We start from the raw sequence: 25,774 nt of genomic DNA on the forward strand, positions 1-25,774 counted from the left end.
TTTGTTACATAATTCGGTATTAAGATTTTAATAATTATTTTATTTTAATGAAAGAATAACCTGAGAAAATGCTAATCTCCTAAATTTTCAATCAAATTGTATTTCTTAATTGATAGTGATCAAAGAAAAATATACAGAATATACATAATTGAAGTACAATGTGTAAAGATAATTACATTTTTGGCTTTTTAGCCACTGTTAAAACATTCCCAAAGAAGACGAAGGAGTTGAAGCAGTGATATATCTATAACAAAACATAAGATATCATTAATATCGTTAATATATAATAACAAACTTGAAACTTTAGCAATAATAAAGACTAAACTCTAATAAATATGTAAATTGGAAATCTAATATAAAAATTTGAGAAAAAATATTCAGTGATTTTTTATGAGTATCAGACAGTTTTATTGTACTTTAATGTTAAGACTTTAAGACTTTATTTCAATTAAAAAGGACATTTACAGCTTTCTAAATCATCGATCATTTTTATTTTGTAATTAACGACATTTCAAACAAAATATACTAAATAGAACAAATTGAAATACAATATATAAAACTACTTACATTCTTGAGTTCCAGGAGAGGCTTTATCCTCTTGAGGGAGGCACTGACTCTAATACCGAAAACGAATATTCGAAACAATAAATATAAAAAAAAAAAAAAAATAAAAGACTACGTTACCACGACCGCTTAAATTATTATCGACGAACAAGGACTCTAATATCGCGTACAAATTTAATTGATAAAATTTTATTACTTTCGCGTGTGATTATTTGATCGAATTTAATCAAAAATATCGTGATTTTAAAAAATTGAAAAGAAACTATTGCGTAGCAAACACTGACTCTACAACCGCATTGCGCGCGGTCACAAATATTTCCTGAAAATAAAGCAGTTTAGGGGCAGAGTGGGGTGGGGGGGTGGAAAAGAAGCGAAACGTTGTTTCGATAATTTTCTCCTTTTTCCTATTGAACGTTTATTTAGAAAATACTGCTATTTCTTTACACTTAAAAATTATTATTAAGAAATTGGAACAAGTATGAAACTATAAGTTGAAAATTGTGAGATATTTCTCGATAGCGAACAAATGCTTACGAATACCGTGAATGCAATGCAATCGTTTTCAAGAATTATACTGTTCGCAATTAGAATATATACTGCGAATTTTCGTTATTGGAATACGAAATATACATTGCACTAATACACTATAGTCGCGTGTTATAAATATTGGAAAATATTTGCAAGAATTCAAAAGTTCACCACTAAATATGTTTAAAGAATACTTGTTTCGAGGTATTTGAATCTAACTGTTACTATGTTGCAAGTTTATGACGTTAACTGTAGCAAATTCACGTAATACAACAAAAAAAAATTGAATTCTATAAGTGAATTATTGAGATATAACTCAATTTGAAACAATAAAAGAACTTATTAAAAATTCGTTTGAAATAAGAGAATGATCTCATATATCGGAAATAGAACAATAATTTATTTAACCGAACCTATTGACACTGCATACACAATTTCGTGTTCTGAAAAAGGGGCATTTGAGTCATTGTTCTAAACTGTATCACATTCTATTTTCGCGGCTCAAAACTTTTGAATATATCGAAAAATTATAAACCCTAACAGGACCGCAATAATTTTCTCTTAAAAATGGGAAACTAAGAAGAAGCCCGAACAAACAGATAATGAAAGAAAAATCGCGGCGCGAATTCGTTCGTTCGCGATCTTTCCAAAGAATCAATGGACTTACGCAACGAACTCCCGTGCACAAAATAACCACAAGATTCAATGCAAAAAAAGAATCGATTTTTATACTAGATTCCAAGTCAGATAAGTACCATTATACAGAATGGGCTCAGAATGGATTTGAGAGACAAGACATATCCCACGTTGTCCCACGTTGTCCCACGTTGTCCCGCGTTGTCCCACGGTGTCCCACGGTGTCCCACGGTGTCCCACGGTGTCCCACGGTGTCCCACGGTGTCCCACGGTGTCCCACGGTGTCCCACGGTGTCCCACGTTGTCCCACGTTGTCCAACGGTGTCCCACGGTGTCCCACGGTGTCCAACGGTGTCCCACGTTGTCCCACGTTGTCCCGCGTTGTCCCACGTTGTCCCACGGTGTTCCACGGTGTCCCACGGTGTCCCGCGGTGTCCCACGATGTCCCACGATGTCCAACGGTGTCCCACGATGTCCCACGATGTCCCACGGTGTCCCACGGTGTCCCACGATGTCCCACGGTGTCCCACGATGTCCCACGGTGTCCCACGGTGTCCCACGGTGCAGTCCAGTGTAGAATATCCAAAATTCTTTTCGCGTTTTTGGAAATCTACACTGGACCAACGGTGTCCCACGGTGTCCCACGATGTCCCACGGTATCCCACGGTGTCCCACGATGTCCCACGGTGTCCCACGATGTCCCACGGTGTCCCACGGTGTCCCACGGTGCAGTCCAGTGTAGAATATCCAAAATTCTTTTCGCGTTTTTGGAAATCTACACTGGACCAACGGTGTCCCACGGTGTCCCACGGTGTCCCACGGTGTCCCACGATGTCCAACGGTGTCCCACGGTGCAGTCCAGTGTAGATTATCCAAAATTCTTTTCGCGTTTTTTGGTGATCTACACTGGACCAACGGTGTCCCACGGTGTCCCACGGTGTCCCACGGTGTCCCTCGGTGTCCCACGGTGTCCCACGGTGTCCCACGGTGTCCCACGGTGTCCCACGATGTCCAACGGTGTCCCACGGCGTCCCACGGTGCAGTCCAGTGTAGATTATCCAAAATTCTTTTCGCGTTTTTTGGAGATCTACACTGGACCAACGGTGTCCCACGGTGTCCCGCGGTGTCCCACGGTGTCCCACGGTGTCCCACGGTGTCCAACGGTGTCCCACGATGTCCCACGGTGCAGTCCACTGTAGATTATCCAAAATTCTTTCCGCGTTTTTTGGTGATCTACACTGGACCAACGGTGTCTCACGGTGTCCCACGGTGTCCCACGGTGTCCCACGGTGCAGTCCAGTGTAGATTATCCAAAATTCTTTTCGCGTTTTTTGGTGATCTACACTGGACCAACGGTGTCCCACGGTGTCCCACGGTGCAGTCCAGTGTAGATTATCCAAAATTCTTTTCGCGTTTTTTGGTGATCTACACTGGACCAACGGTGTCCCACGGTGTCCCACGATGTCCCACGATGTCCAACGGTGTCCCACGATGTCCAACGGTGTCCCACGATGTCGAACGGTGTCCCACGATGTCCCACGATGTCCCACGATGTCCCACGGTGTCCCACGGTGTCCCACGGTGCAGTCCAGTGTAGATTATCCAAAATTCTTTTCGCGTTTTTTGGTGATCTACACTGGACCAACGGTGTCCCGCGGTGTGCCGCGGTGTCCCACGATGTCCAACGTTGTCCCACGGTGCAGTCCAGTGTAGATTATCCAAAATTCTTTTCGCGTTTTTTGGTGATCTACACTGGACCAACGGTGTCCCACGGTGTCCCACGATGTCCCACGATGTCCAACGGTGTCCCACGATGTCCCACGGTGTCCCACGGTGCAGTCCAGTGTAGATTATCCAAAATTCTTTTCGCGTTTTTTGGTGATCTACACTGGACCAACGGTGTCCCACGGTGTCCCACGATGTCCCACGATGTCCAACGGTGTCTCACGATGTCCAACGGTGTCCCACGGTGTCCAACGGTGTCCCACGATGTCCCACGATGTCCCACGATGTACAACGGTGTCCCACGGTGTCCCACGGTGTCCCACGATGTCCCACGGTGTCCCACGATGTCCCACGGTGTCCCACGGTGTCCCACGGTGCAGTCCAGTGTAGATTATCCAAAATTCTTTTCGCGTTTTTTGGTGATCTACACTGGACCAACGGTGTCCCACGGTGTCCCACGGTGTCCCACGGTGTCCCACGGTGTCCCACGGTGCAGTCCAGTGTAGATTATCCAAAATTCTTTTCGCGTTTTTTGGTGATCTACACTGGACCAACGGTGTCCCACGGTGTCCCACGATGTCCCACGATGTCCAACGGTGTCCCACGGTCTCCCACGGTGTCCCACGGTGTAGTCCAGTGTAGAATATCCAAAATTCTTTTCGCGTTTTTGGAAATCTACACTGGACCAACGGTGTCCCACGGTGTCCGACGGTGTCCCACGGTGTCCCACGGTGTCCCACGGTGTCCCACGATGTCCAACGGTGTCCCACGGTGTCCCACGGTGCAGTCCAGTGTAGATTATCCAAAATTCTTTTCGCGTTTTTTGGTGATCTACACTGGACCAACGGTGTCCCGCGGTGTGCCGCGGTGTCCCACGATGTCCAACGTTGTCCCACGGTGCAGTCCAGTGTAGATTATCCAAAATTCTTTTCGCGTTTTTTGGTGATCTACACTGGACCAACGGTGTCCCACGGTGTCCCACGATGTCCCACGATGTCCAACGGTGTCCCACGATGTCCAACGGTGTCCCACGGTGTCCCACGGTGCAGTCCAGTGTAGATTATCCAAAATTCTTTTCGCGTTTTTTGGTGATCTACACTGGACCAACGGTGTCCCACGGTGTCCCACGATGTCCCACGATGTCCAACGGTGTCCCACGGTCTCCCACGGTGTCTCACGGTGTAGTCCAGTGTAGAATATCCAAAATTCTTTTCGCGTTTTTGGAAATCTACACTGGACCAACGGTGTCCCACGGTGTCCGACGGTGTCCCACGGTGTCCCACGGTGTCCCACGGTGTCCCACGATGTCCAACGGTGTCCCACGGCGTCCCACGGTGCAGTCCAGTGTAGATTATCCAAAATTCTTTTCGCGTTTTTTGGAGATCTACACTGGACCAACGGTGTCCCACGGTGTCCCGCGGTGTCCCACGGTGTCCCACGGTGTCCCACGGTGTCCAACGGTGTCCCACGATGTCCCACGGTGCAGTCCAGTGTAGATTATCCAAAATTCTTTCCGCGTTTTTTGGTGATCTACACTGGACCAACGGTGTCTCACGGTGTCCCACGGTGTCCCACGGTGTCCCACGGTGCAGTCCAGTGTAGATTATCCAAAATTCTTTTCGCGTTTTTTGGTGATCTACACTGGACCAACGTTGTCCCACGGTGTCCCACGGTGCAGTCCAGTGTAGATTATCCAAAATTCTTTTCGCGTTTTTTGGTGATCTACACTGGACCAACGGTGTCCCACGGTGTCCCACGATGTCCCACGATGTCCAACGGTGTCCCACGATGTCCAACGGTGTCCCACGATGTCCAACGGTGTCCCACGATGTCGAACGGTGTCCCACGATGTCCCACGATGTCCCACGGTGTCCCACGGTGTCCCACGGTGCAGTCCAGTGTAGATTATCCAAAATTCTTTTCGCGTTTTTTGGTGATCTACACTGGACCAACGGTGTCCCGCGGTGTCCCGCGGTGTCCCACGATGCCCAACGGTGTCCCACGGTGCAGTCCAGTGTAGATTATCCAAAATTCTTTTCGCGTTTTTTGGTGATCTACACTGGACCAACGGTGTCCCACGGTGTCCCACGATGTCCCACGATGTCCAACGGTGTCCCACGATGTCCAACGGTGTCCCACGGTGTCCCACGGTGCAGTCCAGTGTAGATTATCCAAAATTCTTTTCGCGTTTTTTGGTGATCTACACTGGACCAACGGTGTCCCACGGTGTCCCACGATGTCCCACGATGTCCAACGGTGTCCCACGATGTCCAACGGTGTCCCACGGTGTCCCACGGTGCAGTCCAGTGTAGATTATCCAAAATTCTTTTCGCGTTTTTTGGTGATCTACACTGGACCAACGTTGTCCCACGGTGTCCCACGGTGTCCCACGATGTCCCACGGTGTCCCACGGTGTCCCACGGTGCAGTCCAGTGTAGATTATCCAAAATTCTTTTCGCGTTTTTTGGTGATCTACACTGGACCAACGGTGTCCCACAGTGTCCCACGGTGTCCCACGATGTCCAACGGTGCCCACGATCTCCAACGTTGTCCCACGGTGCAGTCCAGTGTAGATTATCCAAAATTCTTTTCGCGTTTTTTGGTGATCTACACTGGACCAACGGTGTCCCACGGTGTCCCACGATGTCCCACGATGTCCAACGGTGTCCCACGGTGTCCCACGGTGCAGTCCAGTGTAGATTATCCAAAATTCTTTTCGCGTTTTTTGGTGATCTACACTGGACCAACGGTGTCCCACGGTGTCCCACGATGTCCCACGATGTCCAACGGTGTCTCATGATGTCCAACGGTGTCCCACGATGTCCCACGATGTCCCACGGTGTCCCACGGTGCAGTCCAGTGTAGATTATCCAAAATTCTTGTCGCGTTTTTTGGAGATCTACACTGGACCAACGGTGTCCCACGGTGTCCCGCGGTGTCCCACGGTGTCCCACGGTGTCCCACGGTGTCCAACGGTGTCCCACGATGTCCCACGGTGCAGTCCAGTGTAGATTATCCAAAATTCTTTCCGCGTTTTTTGGTGATCTACACTGGACCAACGGTGTCTCACGGTGTCCCACGGTGTCCCACGGTGTCCCACGGTGCAGTCCAGTGTAGATTATCCAAAATTCTTTTCGCGTTTTTTGGTGATCTACACTGGACCAACGTTGTCCCACGGTGTCCCACGGTGCAGTCCAGTGTAGATTATCCAAAATTCTTTTCGCGTTTTTTGGTGATCTACACTGGACCAACGGTGTCCCACGGTGTCCCACGATGTCCCACGATGTCCAACGGTGTCCCACGATGTCCAACGGTGTCCCACGATGTCCAACGGTGTCCCACGATGTCGAACGGTGTCCCACGATGTCCCACGATGTCCCACGGTGTCCCACGGTGTCCCACGGTGCAGTCCAGTGTAGATTATCCAAAATTCTTTTCGCGTTTTTTGGTGATCTACACTGGACCAACGGTGTCCCGCGGTGTCCCGCGGTGTCCCACGATGTCCAACGGTGTCCCACGGTGCAGTCCAGTGTAGATTATCCAAAATTCTTTTCGCGTTTTTTGGTGATCTACACTGGACCAACGGTGTCCCACGGTGTCCCACGATGTCCCACGATGTCCAACGGTGTCCCACGATGTCCAACGGTGTCCCACGGTGTCCCACGGTGCAGTCCAGTGTAGATTATCCAAAATTCTTTTCGCGTTTTTTGGTGATCTACACTGGACCAACGGTGTCCCACGGTGTCCCACGATGTCCCACGATGTCCAACGGTGTCCCACGATGTCCAACGGTGTCCCACGGTGTCCCACGGTGCAGTCCAGTGTAGATTATCCAAAATTCTTTTCGCGTTTTTTGGTGATCTACACTGGACCAACGTTGTCCCACGGTGACCCACGGTGTCCCACGATGTCCCACGGTGTCCCACGGTGTCCCACGGTGCAGTCCAGTGTAGATTATCCAAAATTCTTTTCGCGTTTTTTGGTGATCTACACTGGACCAACGGTGTCCCACAGTGTCCCACGGTGTCCCACGATGTCCAACGGTGCCCACGATCTCCAACGTTGTCCCACGGTGCAGTCCAGTGTAGATTATCCAAAATTCTTTTCGCGTTTTTTGGTGATCTACACTGGACCAACGGTGTCCCACGGTGTCCCACGATGTCCCACGATGTCCAACGGTGTCCCACGGTGTCCCACGGTGCAGTCCAGTGTAGATTATCCAAAATTCTTTTCGCGTTTTTTGGTGATCTACACTGGACCAACGGTGTCCCACGGTGTCCCACGATGTCCCACGATGTCCAACGGTGTCTCACGATGTCCAACGGTGTCCCACGGTGTCCAACGGTGTCCCACGATGTCCCACGATGTCCCACGATGTCCCACGATGTACAACGGTGTCCCACGGTGTCCCACGGTGTCCCACGATGTCCCACGGTGTCCCACGATGTCCCACGGTGTCCCACGGTGTCCCACGGTGCAGTCCAGTGTAGATTATCCAAAATTCTTTTCGCGTTTTTTGGTGATCTACACTGGACCAACGGTGTCCCACGGTGTCCCACGGTGTCCCACGGTGTCCCACGGTGTCCCACGGTGCAGTCCAGTGTAGATTATCCAAAATTCTTTTCGCGTTTTTTGGTGATCTACACTGGACCAACGGTGTCCCGCGGTGTGCCGCGGTGTCCCACGATGTCCCACGGTGTCCCACGTTGTCCCACGGTGCAGTCCAGTGTAGATTATCCAAAATTCTTTTCGCGTTTTTTGGTGATCTACACTGGACCAACGGTGTCCCACGGTGTCCCACGATGTCCCACGATGTCCAACGGTGTCCCACGATGTCCAACGGTGTCCCACGGTGTCCCACGGTGCAGTCCAGTGTAGATTATCCAAAATTCTTTTCGCGTTTTTTGGTGATCTACACTGGACCAACGGTGTCCCACGGTGTCCCACGATGTCCCACGAAGTCCAACGGTGTCTCACGATGTCCAACGGTGTCCCACGGTGTCCAACGGTGTCCCACGATGTCCCACGATGTCCCACGATGTACAACGGTGTCCCACGGTGTCCCACGGTGTCCCACGATGTCCCACGGTGTCCCACGATGTCCCACGGTGTCCCACGGTGTCCCACGGTGCAGTCCAGTGTAGATTATCCAAAATTCTTTTCGCGTTTTTTGGTGATCTACACTGGACCAACGGTGTCCCACGGTGTCCCACGGTGTCCCACGGTGTCCCACGGTGTCCCACGGTGTCCCACGGTGTCCCACGGTGTCCCACGGTGTCCCACGATGTCCAACGGTGTCCCACGGTGTCCCACGGTGCAGTCCAGTGTAGATTATCCAAAATTCTTTTCGCGTTTTTTGGTGATCTACACTGGACCAACGGTGTCCCGCGGTGTGCCGCGGTGTCCCACGATGTCCCACGGTGTCCCACGTTGTCCCACGGTGCAGTCCAGTGTAGATTATCCAAAATTCTTTTCGCGTTTTTTGGTGATCTACACTGGACCAACGGTGTCCCACGGTGTCCCACGATGTCCCACGATGTCCAACGGTGTCCCACGATGTCCAACGGTGTCCCACGGTGTCCCACGGTGCAGTCCAGTGTAGATTATCCAAAATTCTTTTCGCGTTTTTTGGTGATCTACACTGGACCAACGGTGTCCCGCGGTGTGCCGCGGTGTCCCACGATGTCCAACGTTGTCCCACGGTGCAGTCCAGTGTAGATTATCCAAAATTCTTTTCGCGTTTTTTGGTGATCTACACTGGACCAACGGTGTCCCACGGTGTCCCACGATGTCCCACGATGTCCAACGGTGTCCCACGATGTCCAACGGTGTCCCACGGTGTCCCACGGTGCAGTCCAGTGTAGATTATCCAAAATTCTTTTCGCGTTTTTTGGTGATCTACACTGGACCAACGGTGTCCCACGGTGTCCCACGATGTCCCACGATGTCCAACGGTGTCCCACGGTCTCCCACGGTGTCCCACGGTGTAGTCCAGTGTAGAATATCCAAAATTCTTTTCGCGTTTTTGGAAATCTACACTGGACCAACGGTGTCCCACGGTGTCCGACGGTGTCCCACGGTGTCCCACGGTGTCCCACGGTGTCCCACGATGTCCAACGGTGTCCCACGGCGTCCCACGGTGCAGTCCAGTGTAGATTATCCAAAATTCTTTTCGCGTTTTTTGGAGATCTACACTGGACCAACGGTGTCCCACGGTGTCACGCGGTGTCCCACGGTGTCCCACGGTGTCCCACGGTGTCCAACGGTGTCCCACGATGTCCCACGGTGCAGTCCAGTGTAGATTATCCAAAATTCTTTCCGCGTTTTTTGGTGATCTACACTGGACCAACGGTGTCTCACGGTGTCCCACGGTGTCCCACGGTGTCCCACGGTGCAGTCCAGTGTAGATTATCCAAAATTCTTTTCGCGTTTTTTGGTGATCTACACTGGACCAACGTTGTCCCACGGTGTCCCACGGTGCAGTCCAGTGTAGATTATCCAAAATTCTTTTCGCGTTTTTTGGTGATCTACACTGGACCAACGGTGTCCCACGGTGTCCCACGATGTCCCACGATGTCCAACGGTGTCCCACGATGTCCAACGGTGTCCCACGATGTCCAACGGTGTCCCACGATGTCGAACGGTGTCCCACGATGTCCCACGATGTCCCACGGTGTCCCACGGTGTCCCACGGTGCAGTCCAGTGTAGATTATCCAAAATTCTTTTCGCGTTTTTTGGTGATCTACACTGGACCAACGGTGTCCCGCGGTGTCCCGCGGTGTCCCACGATGTCCAACGGTGTCCCACGGTGCAGTCCAGTGTAGATTATCCAAAATTCTTTTCGCGTTTTTTGGTGATCTACACTGGACCAACGGTGTCCCACGGTGTCCCACGATGTCCCACGATGTCCAACGGTGTCCCACGATGTCCAACGGTGTCCCACGGTGTCCCACGGTGCAGTCCAGTGTAGATTATCCAAAATTCTTTCCGCGTTTTTTGGTGATCTACACTGGACCAACGGTGTCCCACGGTGTCCCACGATGTCCCACGATGTCCAACGGTGTCCCACGATGTCCAACGGTGTCCCACGGTGTCCCACGGTGCAGTCCAGTGTAGATTATCCAAAATTCTTTTCGCGTTTTTTGGTGATCTACACTGGACCAACGTTGTCCCACGGTGACCCACGGTGTCCCACGATGTCCCACGGTGTCCCACGGTGTCCCACGGTGCAGTCCAGTGTAGATTATCCAAAATTCTTTTCGCGTTTTTTGGTGATCTACACTGGACCAACGGTGTCCCACAGTGTCCCACGGTGTCCCACGATGTCCAACGGTGCCCACGATCTCCAACGTTGTCCCACGGTGCAGTCCAGTGTAGATTATCCAAAATTCTTTTCGCGTTTTTTGGTGATCTACACTGGACCAACGGTGTCCCACGGTGTCCCACGATGTCCCACGATGTCCAACGGTGTCCCACGGTGTCCCACGGTGCAGTCCAGTGTAGATTATCCAAAATTCTTTTCGCGTTTTTTGGTGATCTACACTGGACCAACGGTGCCCACGGTGTCCCACGATGTCCCACGATCTCCAACGGTGTCTCACGATGTCCAACGGTGTCCCACGGTGTCCAACGGTGTCCCACGATGTCCCACGATGTCCCACGATGTCCCACGATGTACAACGGTGTCCCACGGTGTCCCACGGTGTCCCACGATGTCCCACGGTGTCCCACGATGTCCCACGGTGTCCCACGGTGTCCCACGGTGCAGTCCAGTGTAGATTATCCAAAATTCTTTTCGCGTTTTTTGGTGATCTACACTGGACCAACGGTGTCCCACGGTGTCCCACGGTGTCCCACGGTGTCCCACGGTGTCCCACGGTGCAGTCCAGTGTAGATTATCCAAAATTCTTTTCGCGTTTTTTGGTGATCTACACTGGACCAACGGTGTCCCGCGGTGTGCCGCGGTGTCCCACGATGTCCCACGGTGTCCCACGTTGTCCCACGGTGCAGTCCAGTGTAGATTATCCAAAATTCTTTTCGCGTTTTTTGGTGATCTACACTGGACCAACGGTGTCCCACGGTGTCCCACGATGTCCCACGATGTCCAACGGTGTCCCACGATGTCCAACGGTGTCCCACGGTGTCCCACGGTGCAGTCCAGTGTAGATTATCCAAAATTCTTTTCGCGTTTTTTGGTGATCTACACTGGACCAACGGTGTCCCACGGTGTCCCACGATGTCCCACGATGTCCAACGGTGTCTCACGATGTCCAACGGTGTCCCACGGTGTCCAACGGTGTCCCACGATGTCCCACGATGTCCCACGATGTACAACGGTGTCCCACGGTGTCCCACGGTGTCCCACGATGTCCCACGGTGTCCCACGATGTCCCACGGTGTCCCACGGTGTCCCACGGTGCAGTCCAGTGTAGATTATCCAAAATTCTTTTCGCGTTTTTTGGTGATCTACACTGGACCAACGGTGTCCCACGGTGTCCCACGGTGTCCCACGGTGTCCCACGGTGTCCCACGATGTCCAACGGTGTCCCACGGTGTCCCACGGTGCAGTCCAGTGTAGATTATCCAAAATTCTTTTCGCGATTTTTGGTGATCTACACTGGACCAACGGTGTCCCGCGGTGTGCCGCGGTGTCCCACGATGTCCCACGGTGTCCCACGTTGTCCCACGGTGCAGTCCAGTGTAGATTATCCAAAATTCTTTTCGCGTTTTTTGGTGATCTACACTGGACCAACGGTGTCCCGCGGTGTGCCGCGGTGTCCCACGATGTCCAACGTTGTCCCACGGTGCAGTCCAGTGTAGATTATCCAAAATTCTTTTCGCGTTTTTTGGTGATCTACACTGGACCAACGGTGTCCCACGGTGTCCCACGATGTCCCACGATGTCCAACGGTGTCTCACGATGTCCAACGGTGTCCCACGGTGTCCAACGGTGTCCCACGATGTCCCACGGTGTCCCACGATGTCCCACGATGTCCCACGATGTCCAACGGTGTCTCACGATGTCCAACGGTGTCCCACGGTGTCCAACGGTGTCCCACGGTGTCCCACGATGTCCCACGATGTCCCACGGTGTCCCACGGTGTCCCACGATGTCCCACGGTGTCCCACGACGTCCCACGGTGTCCCACGGTGTCCCACGGTGCAGTCCAGTGTAGATTATCCAAAATTCTTTTCGCGTTTTTTGGTGATCTACACTGGACCAACGGTGTCCCACGGTGTCCCACGGTGTCCCACGATGTCCAACGGTGCCCACGATGCCCCACGGTGTTCCACGGTGCAGTCCAGTGTAGATTATCCAAAATTCTTTTCGCGTTTTTTGGTGATCTACACTGGACCAACGGTGTCCCACGGTGTCCCACGGTGTCCCACGATGTCCCACGGTGTCCCACGGTGTCCCACGGTGTCCCACGATGTCCAACGGTGTCCCACGATGTCCCACGATGTCCCACGATGTCCCACGATGTCCCACGGTGTCCCAAGGTGTCCCACGGTGCAGTCCAGTGTAGATTATCCAAAATTCTTTTCGCGTTTTTTGGTGATCTACACTGGACCAACGGTGTCCCACGGTGTCCCACGGTGTCCCACGGTGTCCCACGGTGTCCCACGGTGTCCCACGATGTCCCACGATGTCCCACGATGTCCCACGGTGTCCCACGGTGCAGTCCAGTGTAGATTATCCAAAATTCTTGTCGCGTTTTTTGGTGATCTACACTGGACCAATGGTGTCCCACGGTGTCCCACGATGTCCCACGGTTTCCCACGGTGTCCCACGATGTCCAACGGTGTCCCACGATGTCCCACGGTGTTCCACGATGTCCAACGGTGTCCCACGGTGCAGTCCAGTGTAGATTATCCAAAATTCTTTTCGCGTTTTTTGGTGATCTACACTGGACCAACGGTGTCCCACGGTGTCCCACGATGTCCCACGGTGTCCCACGGTGTCCCACGATGTCCCACGGTGTCCCACGATGTCCCACGGTGTCCCACGATGTCCCACGGTGTCCCACGGTGTCCCACGGTGCAGTCCAGTGTAGATTATCCAAAATTCTTGTCGCGTTTTTTGGTGATCTACACTGGACCAATGGTGTCCCACGGTGTCCCACGATGTCCCACGGTTTCCCACGGTGTCCCACGATGTCCAACGGTGTCCCACGATGTCCCACGGTGTTCCACGATGTCCAACGGTGTCCCACGGTGCAGTCCAGTGTAGATTATCCAAAATTCTTTTCGCGTTTTTTGGTGATCTACACTGGACCAACGTTGTCCCGCGGTGTCCCACGATGTCCCACGATGTCCAACGGTGTCCCACGATGTCCCACGGTGTTCCACGATGTCCAACGGTGTCCCACGGTGCAGTCCAGTGTAGATTATCCAAAATTCTTTTCGCGTTTTTTGGTGATCTACACTGGACCAACGGTGTCCCACGGTGTCCCACGATGTCCCACGGTGTCCCACGGTGTCCCACGGTGTCCCACGATGTCCCACGGTGTCCCACGATGTCCCACGGTGTCCCACGATGTCCCACGGTGTCCCACGGTGTCCCACGGTGCAGTCCAGTGTAGATTATCCAAAATTCTTTTCGCGTTTTTTGGTGATCTACACTGGACCAACGGTGTCCCACGGTGTCCCACGGTGTCCCACGATGTCCAACGGTGCCCACGATGTCCCACGGTGTTCCACGGTGCAGTCCAGTGTAGATTATCCAAAATTCTTTTCGCGTTTTTTGGTGATCTACACTGTACCAACGGTGTCCCACGGTGTCCCACGATGTCCCACGGTGTCCCACGGTGTCCCACGATGTCCAACGGTGTCCCACGGTGCAGTCCAGTGTAGATTATCCAAAATTCTTTTCGCGTTTTTTGGTGATCTACACTGGACCAACGGTGTCCCACGGTGTCCCACGATGTCCCACGATGTCCCACGATGTCCCACGGTGTCCCACGGTGCAGTCCAGTGTAGATTATCCAAAATTCTTTTCGCGTTTTTTGGTGATCTACACTGAACCAACGGTGTCCCACGGTGTCCCACGATGTCCCACGGTGTCCCACGGTGTCCCACGATGTCCAACGGTGTCCCACGGTGCAGTCCAGTGTAGATTATCCAAAATTCTTTTCGCGTTTTTTGGTGATCTACACTGGACCAACGGTGTCCAACGGTGTCCCACAATGTCCAACGGTGTCCCACGATGTCCAACGGTGTCCCACGATGTCCCACGGTGTCCAATGTCGTCCCATGTTGCAGTCCAGTTTAGATTATCCAAAATTCTCTTCGTGGCTTTTCGTAATCCAAAATGGACTGTATTAGCGTGATTCTGAGCTTGGTATCGAATTATTGTGCAATGTTTGTACTTATCAATGTAGTCGTTTTCTGAAAATTAATCAACTGATTAATCTGCGAAAACAATTACATCGATCGGTACAAACATTGTACAATAATTCGCAACCGTACTGACAACATTCGGTATCAATGGTACTTATGTCTAACTTGGAACCACAGAAAGGAAATGAAAGTACTGACACTGTATATACAATTTAGAGTTTTGCAAAAGAGACATACGACTCGTTGTACTAAACTTATGAAGATATCGAAAAGTTATATACTCCAACGTGACCGCGATATGCTTCTTTTAAAAATGGGAAAACGGGAAGAAGCCTGAACAATCAGACGATCGAAGAAAAATCATTTGGGCATCTAGCATACATATTTAATATGCTATGAAATGTTCATATATGTAACTGAAACGTATTTTCTGTAAATTGATAAATCTGAAACAAACTCATTTACTGGATTTGGTATATGGAAGAAACAGACATCTTTAAAACGAGAACATTTTATGAAACATTTTATGAAAAATAAACTATTAATAATGGTCAATTATAGATCAAATTACTATTGATTGAATTTTAGCAAATATAGAGAATCACGTGTATCTTTTAATCGAAACTAGGGTTACGTTGGAAACAAGAATTTTAAGTAATTGAATTTAAACTGAATTAAAAATCGAAAAGTTCATTTGGAATAACTAAGATGAGAGAAACCCCGGTTATTATACAATCACTTGCTTTATCTTTTAACTTTTAACAGTATCTGTTATTTTCTACAACCACATAGTGATTTGCAACATAATAAACCGAAAGGTATGTGCATAAGTCATTTTTTGCAGAATTTTTGCTACAAACGTGACGATGTCTTTGTTTTGTGACGAAACTTTTGTTTCGTGCAAATGAAATTCGAATATTTATAAAATTCTACATTACTGTTAAAAGATTGAAGTGAAAATATCGCGGTCGAAAAAATTCTAAAAGTTATGGTTCTAAGAACGAACAATCACCGGCACTAATTCCAATTGCAATGAATTAAATTTTAAAAAATATTTCAAGCCTTCATAGCAACATTAAGATATTTCATTATAATACTTTGTTGCGCATGAAATCGCTCACAATTTCATACATGTAAATATATATATATATATATATATATATATATATATATATTATACATTCGTAATAAAGTTCTGTATTTTAGCAGTCATGGTAACGTTAACGCTGACAAAGGAATATGTCTTATAGCAGTATTTTCAGTAATAAACGTAGTAATAAGGGGCGCATTAATAAGGGGCGCTGAAAAAGAAACAAAGCAGTAGCCAGAAGGGCTACTAAAATTCAATCGTCTTCCACTCTATATAAACCCGATCAACACGTCGAGAGTGGAACTGAATATTCTTGTTTCGCAACGCTAATTTACTACTAATATTTATGAAGCAGAAAATTCTCAAAATCAAACGCGACGAGTGCTTCGTTATATCTGCAATATCAATTAATCTACTATTAAAAAGAAAAAGAAAGAAAAATCTGAAAATTCCCGATATCTGATACGCAACGCTAATAAGTATAAATCTACGCACTCGTATTTAAGCAATACGCAACACTAATAGCGAGAGATCGCAGTGCAACCATTTAGGAGGTTGCGGATGAACGATCACACTTGTACAGCTCTTTAGGCTGTACATGTGATCCAGGAGCAGTGTCCGACAAATGCAGTCGGAGGGTTTGGGCAGTTTGTGAACGCAACTCTACTTAACAAAACGCGAGCATTCATTATCGCAACGCTAATAGGAAAAATAAGTAGAACTCGCGATGGAACAATGTCGCAACGCTAATTCTTAAAGTGAATTTAATGAAAATTACTATTTACTATTTGAAAAAGCTACTTTAAATATCCTAGTATTGCAACTTAAACAGAAAAACAGAAAAAATTCTAAAAATTGCAAAAGACAATCGCGATATCGTAATTCGCAACTCTAAAACAAACGCGATTATCATTTTATCGCAACTCTAATTCAAACCGTAATCATTCTCTCGCCACACTAATGAAAAATAGCAATATTATTTCGTAACTCTAATACAACCCGTAATTAACTTGTCGAAACACTAATAAGAAAAATCGCGATTTGCCCAATGGGACGATGGACCGATATATACATCGGCCAAAAAAACAAAGACTACTACTACTACTACTACTACTACTACTACTACTACTAATACTAAAATCGAGCATAGTGACAAAGTAGTAACAATAATGACTTCCCATGCTCTGGATGACCCAGAGGATGGGGAGCCATTAGTAGTTGCCCTCTTGAGTGGCAGTTTGCCGGGCCTCTTCAGCATATAGCCTCTTCTTTCTTCGGGCGCAATGCCCGCTGAAACTTAAATCTAAGCTCGAGACTTCTAAATCGCAAACAAAAAAAAAAAACTTATAAAATAAAAATATAAACCGCGGAAGCTGATGGAAGTGCATATGGACTGACCAACGATCACAACAGTGATCGTTGCTCACTCGCATGTGCGTGCTCGAGCAATAAACGTTCGTTTCGAGACCATTCGCGACCGCGACCGCGAAATTCGAAAAATCGAAAGGCAAAACCAGAGACGAGTGCATGCTCTACTCGTGCCAGTTTCACCGTCGATTTTTCAAATTAGATTTCCAGAAACAGGTTGGTCACACGAAAACGAGCCTACCCGACTAGAGACTGTGCCAACCTGCCCGGCCCTACCTACTTATAATTAACAGACATACCAGAAAGTATACTACCTATCCTACCTAACGCTATATTTAAAAAATGGCAAAACATGCACACCAACACACTCACTCCACGGTTCTCACACATACCACCCGGGCGCAAAGGTCCTACACTAGAGAGGACGTCCCGGGACGCCTCCGACACCCGAGCTTAATACAACATTCACACTCTAAGGTACGTACCTTTTTCCTGAAATCGACTGACGAAGGCTAGTGACCATTGCGTAATACGTGATAAAACACGTTTGAGAAAATTATATTTTTAAAATAGATATAAGTAAACTTGGAATTATAATTGCGATTGATAGCGATATTAAGAGTATGAGTACACTTAGTCGCGTGGATGATATTATCAGAAATTCTAATTGTATCGAGACGTAAATTGAATCGATATATGTCTCGACATTTTTAATATTTCAAGTTTTAAGGAATGAGAAAAAGCGACGCAATTCCACGACCTAACAACACACACACACATAATGTGGAAAATACGTCGTGCACGATACACTAACGCATGGTCAGTCGCTGAGAAATTATTACATTACTTAATTCTAGGTCATCGTGCCCAATGTCTTTCTCCCATTCAAGTAGCACCTGGGCACGTGAATGAGATCCTGACAATGGGCACGGAAAGGGTTAAACCTGAAAATCCTGATCTAAAAAGATGATTAGTTTGTGTAATTTTTATTTAACGGACTAACGTTCTTTGAGTTTATATTTTACTACTTTGCATCTGATTAAATTTACTTTATTAATTTAATAGTAACTAAGTAACTCTACTTTATTAATTTAATAAATTAGAACAAAATTTTAATATTTCGAAAAAAGTAGCGTTAGTAGAAAAAGACTGAGACTCATGCAAATAGAATTATTGACTCTAAATATATTACTAAGAAATAAATAATCTCAGGCGATCTCTTTATCAAAGCATATACTCGAAAGTGCAGAAGCAGTGTTCAAAATTATTGCTTTGATTAAAAAATCTGCCTGTCGCGAAGTGTCTTCTTGCACGTAAAATTTTGCACATTTTTGTACGGAAAAAAAATGAATTTTGACTCATATTTTAAATTCTAACCGAAATGAAATAAACGATCGTGACTTAATATTGTCACGATTAATTCATTACTTAAGATCAAGTATATGTATGTCATACAGGTATATTCGTGTAGATATTTGCCATTTGCAAATATTCATACAAAATATTAACATGCACATTTATAAATAACACGAATATATTCTCGAGTGTATATGTTTAACCTAATTATTAAAAAACTAATTATTATAATCGCGATGTGCGAGAAGACCTATCCTAAACTAATAAATTTCAAAAAATGAGTGTTACTACTCACGGGTATAAGAAATACCCGTGGTCACTATGCTCGCAAAAAAATTCTACGTAATACAACCGATCACCCGTGCCGATTCGGACCTTTCATCCTACGACATGATTGAGTGACCGGAGGAACAGAAATGCATGCGACTCACCGTTCGAAGCGGAGAAACAAAGGACGTATCGTGGATGCTGCGCCACCCCAGCGAATATCATCAGGAACTGTGTAGGGTCCAGTGGTGGAAATGGAGATTGCGAAAAATCTGTTACAGAACAAAACACGATGAGTGATTGCTGATTATTTAAAAAGTTGGAGATAATGAAAAATGAAAGTTTATTAACTTTAGTAACTTTGGTAATAATAAAGATTGAAATTCTAATAAACTTTGATAAGTGTAAAAACTGAAACTCTAATATGAAAGTTTAAAATCTAAAAATTAAGAATCTAAAGATTTCTGAAATATGTTAGTCATTTGTTACATAATTCGGTATTAAGATTTTAATAATTATTTTATTTTAATGAAAGAATAACCTGAGAAAATGCTAATCTCCTAAATTTTCAATCAAATTGTATTTCTTAATTGATAGTGATCAAAGAAAAATATACAGAATATACATAATTGAAGTACAATGTGTAAAGATAATTACATTTTTGGCTTTTTAGCCACTGTTAAAACATTCCCAAAGAAGACGAAGGAGTTGAAGCAGTGATATATCTATAACAAAACATAAGATATCATTAATATCGTTAATATATAATAACAAACTTGAAACTTTAGCAATAATAAAGACTAAACTCTAATAAATATGTAAATTGGAAATCTAATATAAAAATTTGAGAACAAATATTCAGTGATTTTTTATGAGTATCAGACAGTTTTATTGTACTTTAATGTTAAGACTTTAAGACTTTATTTCAATTAAAAAGGACATTTACAGCTTTCTAAATCATCGATCATTTTTATTTTGTAATTAACGACATTTCAAACAAAATATACTAAATAGAACAAATTGAAAAACAATATATAAAACTACTTACATTCTTGAGTTCCAGGAGAGGCTTTATCCTCTTGAGGGAGGCACTGACTCTAATACCGAAAACGAATATTCGAAACAATAAATATAAAAAAAAAAAAAAATAAAAGACTACGTTACCACGACCGCTTAAATTATGATCGACGAACAAGGACTCTAATATCGCGTACAAATTTAATTGATAAAATTTTATTACTTTCGCGTGTGATTATTTGATCGAATTTAATCAAAAATATCGTGATTTTAAAAAATTGAAAAGAAACTATTGCGTAGCAAACACTGACTCTACAACCGCATTGCGCGCGGTCACAAATATTTCCTGAAAATAAAGCAGTTTAGGGGCAGAGTGGGGTGGGGGGGTGGAAAAGAAGCGAAACGTTGTTTCGATAATTTTCTCCTTTTTCCTATTGAACGTTTATTTAGAAAATACTGCTATTTCTTTACACTTAAAAATTATTATTAAGAAATTGGAACAAGTATGAAACTATAAGTTGAAAATTGTGAGATATTTCTCGATAGCGAACAAATGCTTACGAATACCGTGAATGCAATGCAATCGTTTTCAAGAATTATACTGTTCGCAATTAGAATATATACTGCGAATTTTCGTTATTGGAATACGAAATATACATTGCACTAATACACTATAGTCGCGTGTTATAAATATTGGAAAATATTTGCAAGAATTCAAAAGTTCACCACTAAATATGTTTAAAGAATACTTGTTTCGAGGTATTTGAATCTAACTGTTACTATGTTGCAAGTTTATGACGTTAACTGTAGCAAATTCACGTAATACAACAAAAAAAAATTGAATTCTATAAGTGAATTATTGAGATATAACTCAATTTGAAACAATAAAATAACTTATTAAAAATTCGTTTGAAATAAGAGAATGATCTCATATATCGGAAATAGAACAATAATTTGTTTAACCGAACCTACTGACACTGCATACACAATTTCGTGTTCTGAAAAAGGGACATTCGAGTCATTGTTCTAAACTGTTGAACGTTCTATTTTCGCGGCTCAAAACTTTTGAATATATCGAAAAGTTAGAAACTCTAACAGGACCGCAATAATTTTCTCTTAAAAATGGGAAACTAAGAAGAAGCCCGAACAAACAGACAATGAAAGAAAAATCGCGGCGCGAACTCGTTCGTTCGCGATCTTTCCAAAGAATCAATGGACTTACGCAACGCACTCCCGTGCACAAAATAACCACAAGATTCAATGCAAAAGAAGAATCAATTTTTATACTAGATTCCAAGTCAGATAAGTACCATTATACAGAATGGGCTCAGAATGGATTTGAGAGACAAGACATATCCCACGGTGTCCAACGGTGTCCCACGTTGTCCCACGTTGTCCCACGTTGTCCCACGTTGTCCCACGTTGTCCCACGTTGTCCCACGTTGTCCCACGTTGTCCCACGTTGTCCCACGTTGTCCCACGTTGTCCCACGTTGTCCCACGTTGTCCCACGTTGTCCCACGTTGTCCCACGTTGTCCCACGTTGTCCCACGTTGTCCCACGTTGTCCCACGGTGTCCCACGATGTCCAACAGTGTCCCACGATGTCCAACGGTGTCCCACGGTGTCCCACGGTCTCCAACGGTGTCCCACGGTGTCCCACGTTGCAGTCCAGTCCAGATCATCCAAAATTCTTTTGGCGGCATTTGGAGATCCAAACCGGACTGGTGCGTAGTTCTTAGCTTGACATCGTTTTCCAAAGATTAATCAACGGATTAATTTTTTGGAAAACGATGCCAATTACCAGGTCTCACCACGAGGAGGTGACTACGCAAGAGACCCGCCCATGGGTTATTTAACTTTATACATCGATCTCGATATTCAACCTATTGGCAGAATATCGAGTACCGTCTCTACTTAACCATGGGCCTGCGTAAAGAGATATGGGAGTATAAAAGTTGTTAATTAATGGTTTGATTGTTATAAATTAATGATATAATTGTTATTAAGTAATGGCTTAAATATAATAAATTAATGCTTCAGTTATTCTTAAGTAATGGTTAAAATGTCGTTAATTAATGTACTGATTCTAATAAATTAATAGTTTAATTGTTATTAATTAATAGGGCAAATGCTATAAAGTAATAGTTTAAATGTTATAAATTAATGGTTTAAATGTAGTAAATAAATATTTCGAATGTTGTTAATTAATAGTTTAAATGTTAAAATAAATGTTTTGAATGTTGTTACTTAATGGTCGAATTGTTGTAAATTAATAGATTATATGTTACAAATTAATAGGTTAAATGTTATAAATTAATAGTTCGAATGTTAGATATTAATGGTTTAAATGTGTAAAGTAATAGTTTAAATGTTGTAAATTAATGGCTTAGACGTTATAAATGAATAGCATAAGTGTTATAAATTAACAGTTTAAATGTTATAAATTAATTGCTGTAATGTTATAAATTAATAGCTTAAATGTTATAAATTAATGGCCTAAATGTTACAAATTAATAGCTTAAATGTTATAAATTAATAGCTTAAATGTTATAAATTAATAGCTTAAATGTTATAAATTAATAGCTTAAGTATTATAAATTAATAGCTTAAATGTTATAAATTAACAGTTTAAATGTTATAAATTAATTGCTTTAATGTTATAAATTAATAGCTTAAATGTTATAAATTAATAGCTTAAATGTTATAAATTAATGGTCTAGAAGTATAAATTAATGACTTATATGTTGTAAATGAATGGCTTGGACGTTATAAATTAATAGCTTAAATGTTATAAATTAATAGCTTAAGTGTTATAAATTAATGGCTAAAATGTTATAAATTAATAGTTTGACTGTTAGAAATTAATGGTTTGCAAGTTTATGACGTTAACTGAAGCAAATACACATAATACAACAAAAAAAAAATTGAATTCCATAAGTGAATTATTGAGATATAACTCAATTTGAAACAATAAAATAACTTATTAAAAATTCGTTTGAAATAAGAGAATGATCTCATATATCGGAAATAAAACAATAATTTATTTAACCGAACCTATTGACACTGCATACACAATTTCGTGTTCTGAAAAAGGGACATTCGAGTCATTGTTCTAAACTGTTTAACGTTCTATTTTCGCGGCTCAAAACTTTTGAATATATCGAAAAGTTATAAACTCTAACAGGACCGCAATAATTTTCTCTTAAAAATGGGAAACTAAGAAGAAGCCCGAACAAACAGACAATGAAAGAAAAATCGCGGCGCGAACTCGTTCGTTCGCGATCTTTCCAAAGAATCAATGGACTTACGCAACGCACTCCCGTGCACAAAATAACCACAAGATTCAATGCAAAAAAAGAATCGATTTTTATACTAGATTCCAAGTCAGATAAGTACCATTATACAGAATGGGCTCAGAATGGATTTGAGAGACAAGACATATCCCACGGTGTCCAACGGTGTCCCACGTTGTCCCACGTTGTCCCACGTTGTCCCACGTTGTCCCACGTTGTCCCACGTTGTCCCACGTTGTCCCACGTTGTCCAACGTTGTCCCACGGTGACCTACGGTGCAGCCCAGTCTGTATCATCCAAAATTCTGTTCGCGGCATTTGGAGATACAAACCGGACTGCTGCGTAGTTCTTAGCTTGGTATCGTTTTCCAAAGATTAATCAACTGATTAATTTTTTGGAAAACGATGCCAATTACCAGGTCTCACCACGCGGAGGTGACTACGCAAGAGACCCGCCCATGGCTTCTTTATCTTTATACATCCATCTCGACATTCAACCCATTGGCAGAATGTCGAGTTACGACTCTACTTGACCATGGGCCTGCGTAAAGAGATATGGGAGTATAAAAGTTGTTAATTAATGGTTTGATTGTTATAAATTAATGATATAATTGTTATTAAGTAATGGCTTAAATATAATAAATTAATGCTTCAGTTATTCTTAAGTAATGGTTAAAATGTCGTTAATTAATGTACTGATTCTAATAAATTAATAGTTTAATTGTTATTAATTAATAGGGCAAATGCTATAAAGTAATAGTTTAAATGTTATAAATTAATGGTTTAAATGTAGTAAATAAATATTTCGAATGTTGTTAATTAATAGTTTAAATGTTAAAATAAATGTTTTGAATGTTGTTACTTAATGGTCGAATTGTTGTAAATTAATAGATTATATGTTACAAATTAATAGGTTAAATGTTATAAATTAATAGTTCGAATGTTAGAAATTAATGGTTTAAATGTGTAAAGTAATAGTCTAAATGTTGTAAATTAATGGCTTAGACGTTATAAATGAATAGCATAAGTGTTATAAATTAACAGTTTAAATGTTATAAATTAATTGCTGTAATGTTATAAATTAATAGCTTAAATGTTATAAATTAATGGCCTAAATGTTACAAATTAATAGCTTAAATGTTACAAATTAATAGCTTAAATGTTATAAATTAATAGCTTAAATGTTATAAATTAATAGCTTAAATGTTATAAATTAATAGCTTAAGTATTATAAATTAATAGCTTAAAGGTTATAAATTAACAGTTTAAATGTTATAAATTAATTGCTTTAATGTTATAAATTAATAGCTTAAATGTTATAAATTAATAGCGTAAATGTTATAAATTAATAGCTTAAATGTTATAAATTAATAGCTTAAAGGTTATAAATTAATTGCTGAAGTGTTATAAATTAATAGCTTAAATGTTATAAATTAATGGCCTAAATGTTACAAATTAATAGCTTAAATGTTATAAATTAATAGCTTAAATGTTATAAATTAATAGCTTAAATGTTATAAATTAATTGCTTAAATGTTATAAATTAATTGCTTAAGTGTTGTTAATTAATGGCATAAACGTTATAAATTACAAGTTTCAATGTTATTATTTGATATTTTTTTTTATTTACCTTATGTTTAAGTTTCCTTTCGATGTTCACTCTCCGGGAGTTCAGGCACGAAAAAGCTCGCGCGTGACTTGCGTGTTCCTTATATGACTTGTCAAGGTGTCGGGATGTTAATCAAACGGTAACGATGTTTTGACGTAGCAGCAGGCGGTTTTTCCATTATAACAAAGTCAAATTGAACAATTTCTTAATTTTTAACGTAAATTGGCGTCTTTAACTATTTAATACGATATCCATTTTTATCATTTTAATAGTTTCTATAAACTAAGACTAAATCCACACTTCTTTGATACTAGTTTTCGACTATCAATTAGTTTGAACAAAGAGGGGAAAAAGCCTAACGGCAGTCGATGACGTTACTGTGAATTAAGTTAAGGTATTAAATAATTAGACAGATAAAATTCATGTTAAGCGTTATATTATATTATCGATATTCGTTTATTTACTCGTGCTAATTAAAAAATAAAATGTTCTTTTTTCTTGAATAACATCCACATCTCTGTTTGCGATATTTAAAATTCTTACCTAATGTTTAATTAACATTCAGGTTCTTTTTTAATTCCTCTCAAATTAAACGAATAAATCTACTCGTTATAGTTGTAACATAAAATGTTTTTTTTTCTTCAATACCGCCTCCATTGCTGTACGTGATACAGTTATTAATTATGTAGCTAATAGTATGAACTAATTGGCTGTAATCGCGGTTAAATATTTCTTCGTTAAATCTATCGATCTATTAGGCTATTACCGACAGACTTATTGATTCCTTGAAGAATGGTTTGATTCTTATAAATTAATGTTTTAAATGTTGTCAATTAATGTTTCGATTGTTATAAATTAATAGTTTAATCGTTGTTAATTATTTGCTTAAATGTTATAAATTAATGGCTTAGACGTTATAAATTAATAGCTTAAAGGTTAAAAATTAATAGTTTAAATGTTATAAACTAATAGTTTGAGTG

The sequence above is a fragment of the Bombus terrestris genome, chromosome 8 (genome assembly GCF_910591885.1).
Source record: "Bombus terrestris chromosome 8, iyBomTerr1.2, whole genome shotgun sequence".
NCBI lineage: Eukaryota > Metazoa > Arthropoda > Insecta > Hymenoptera > Apidae > Bombus > Bombus terrestris.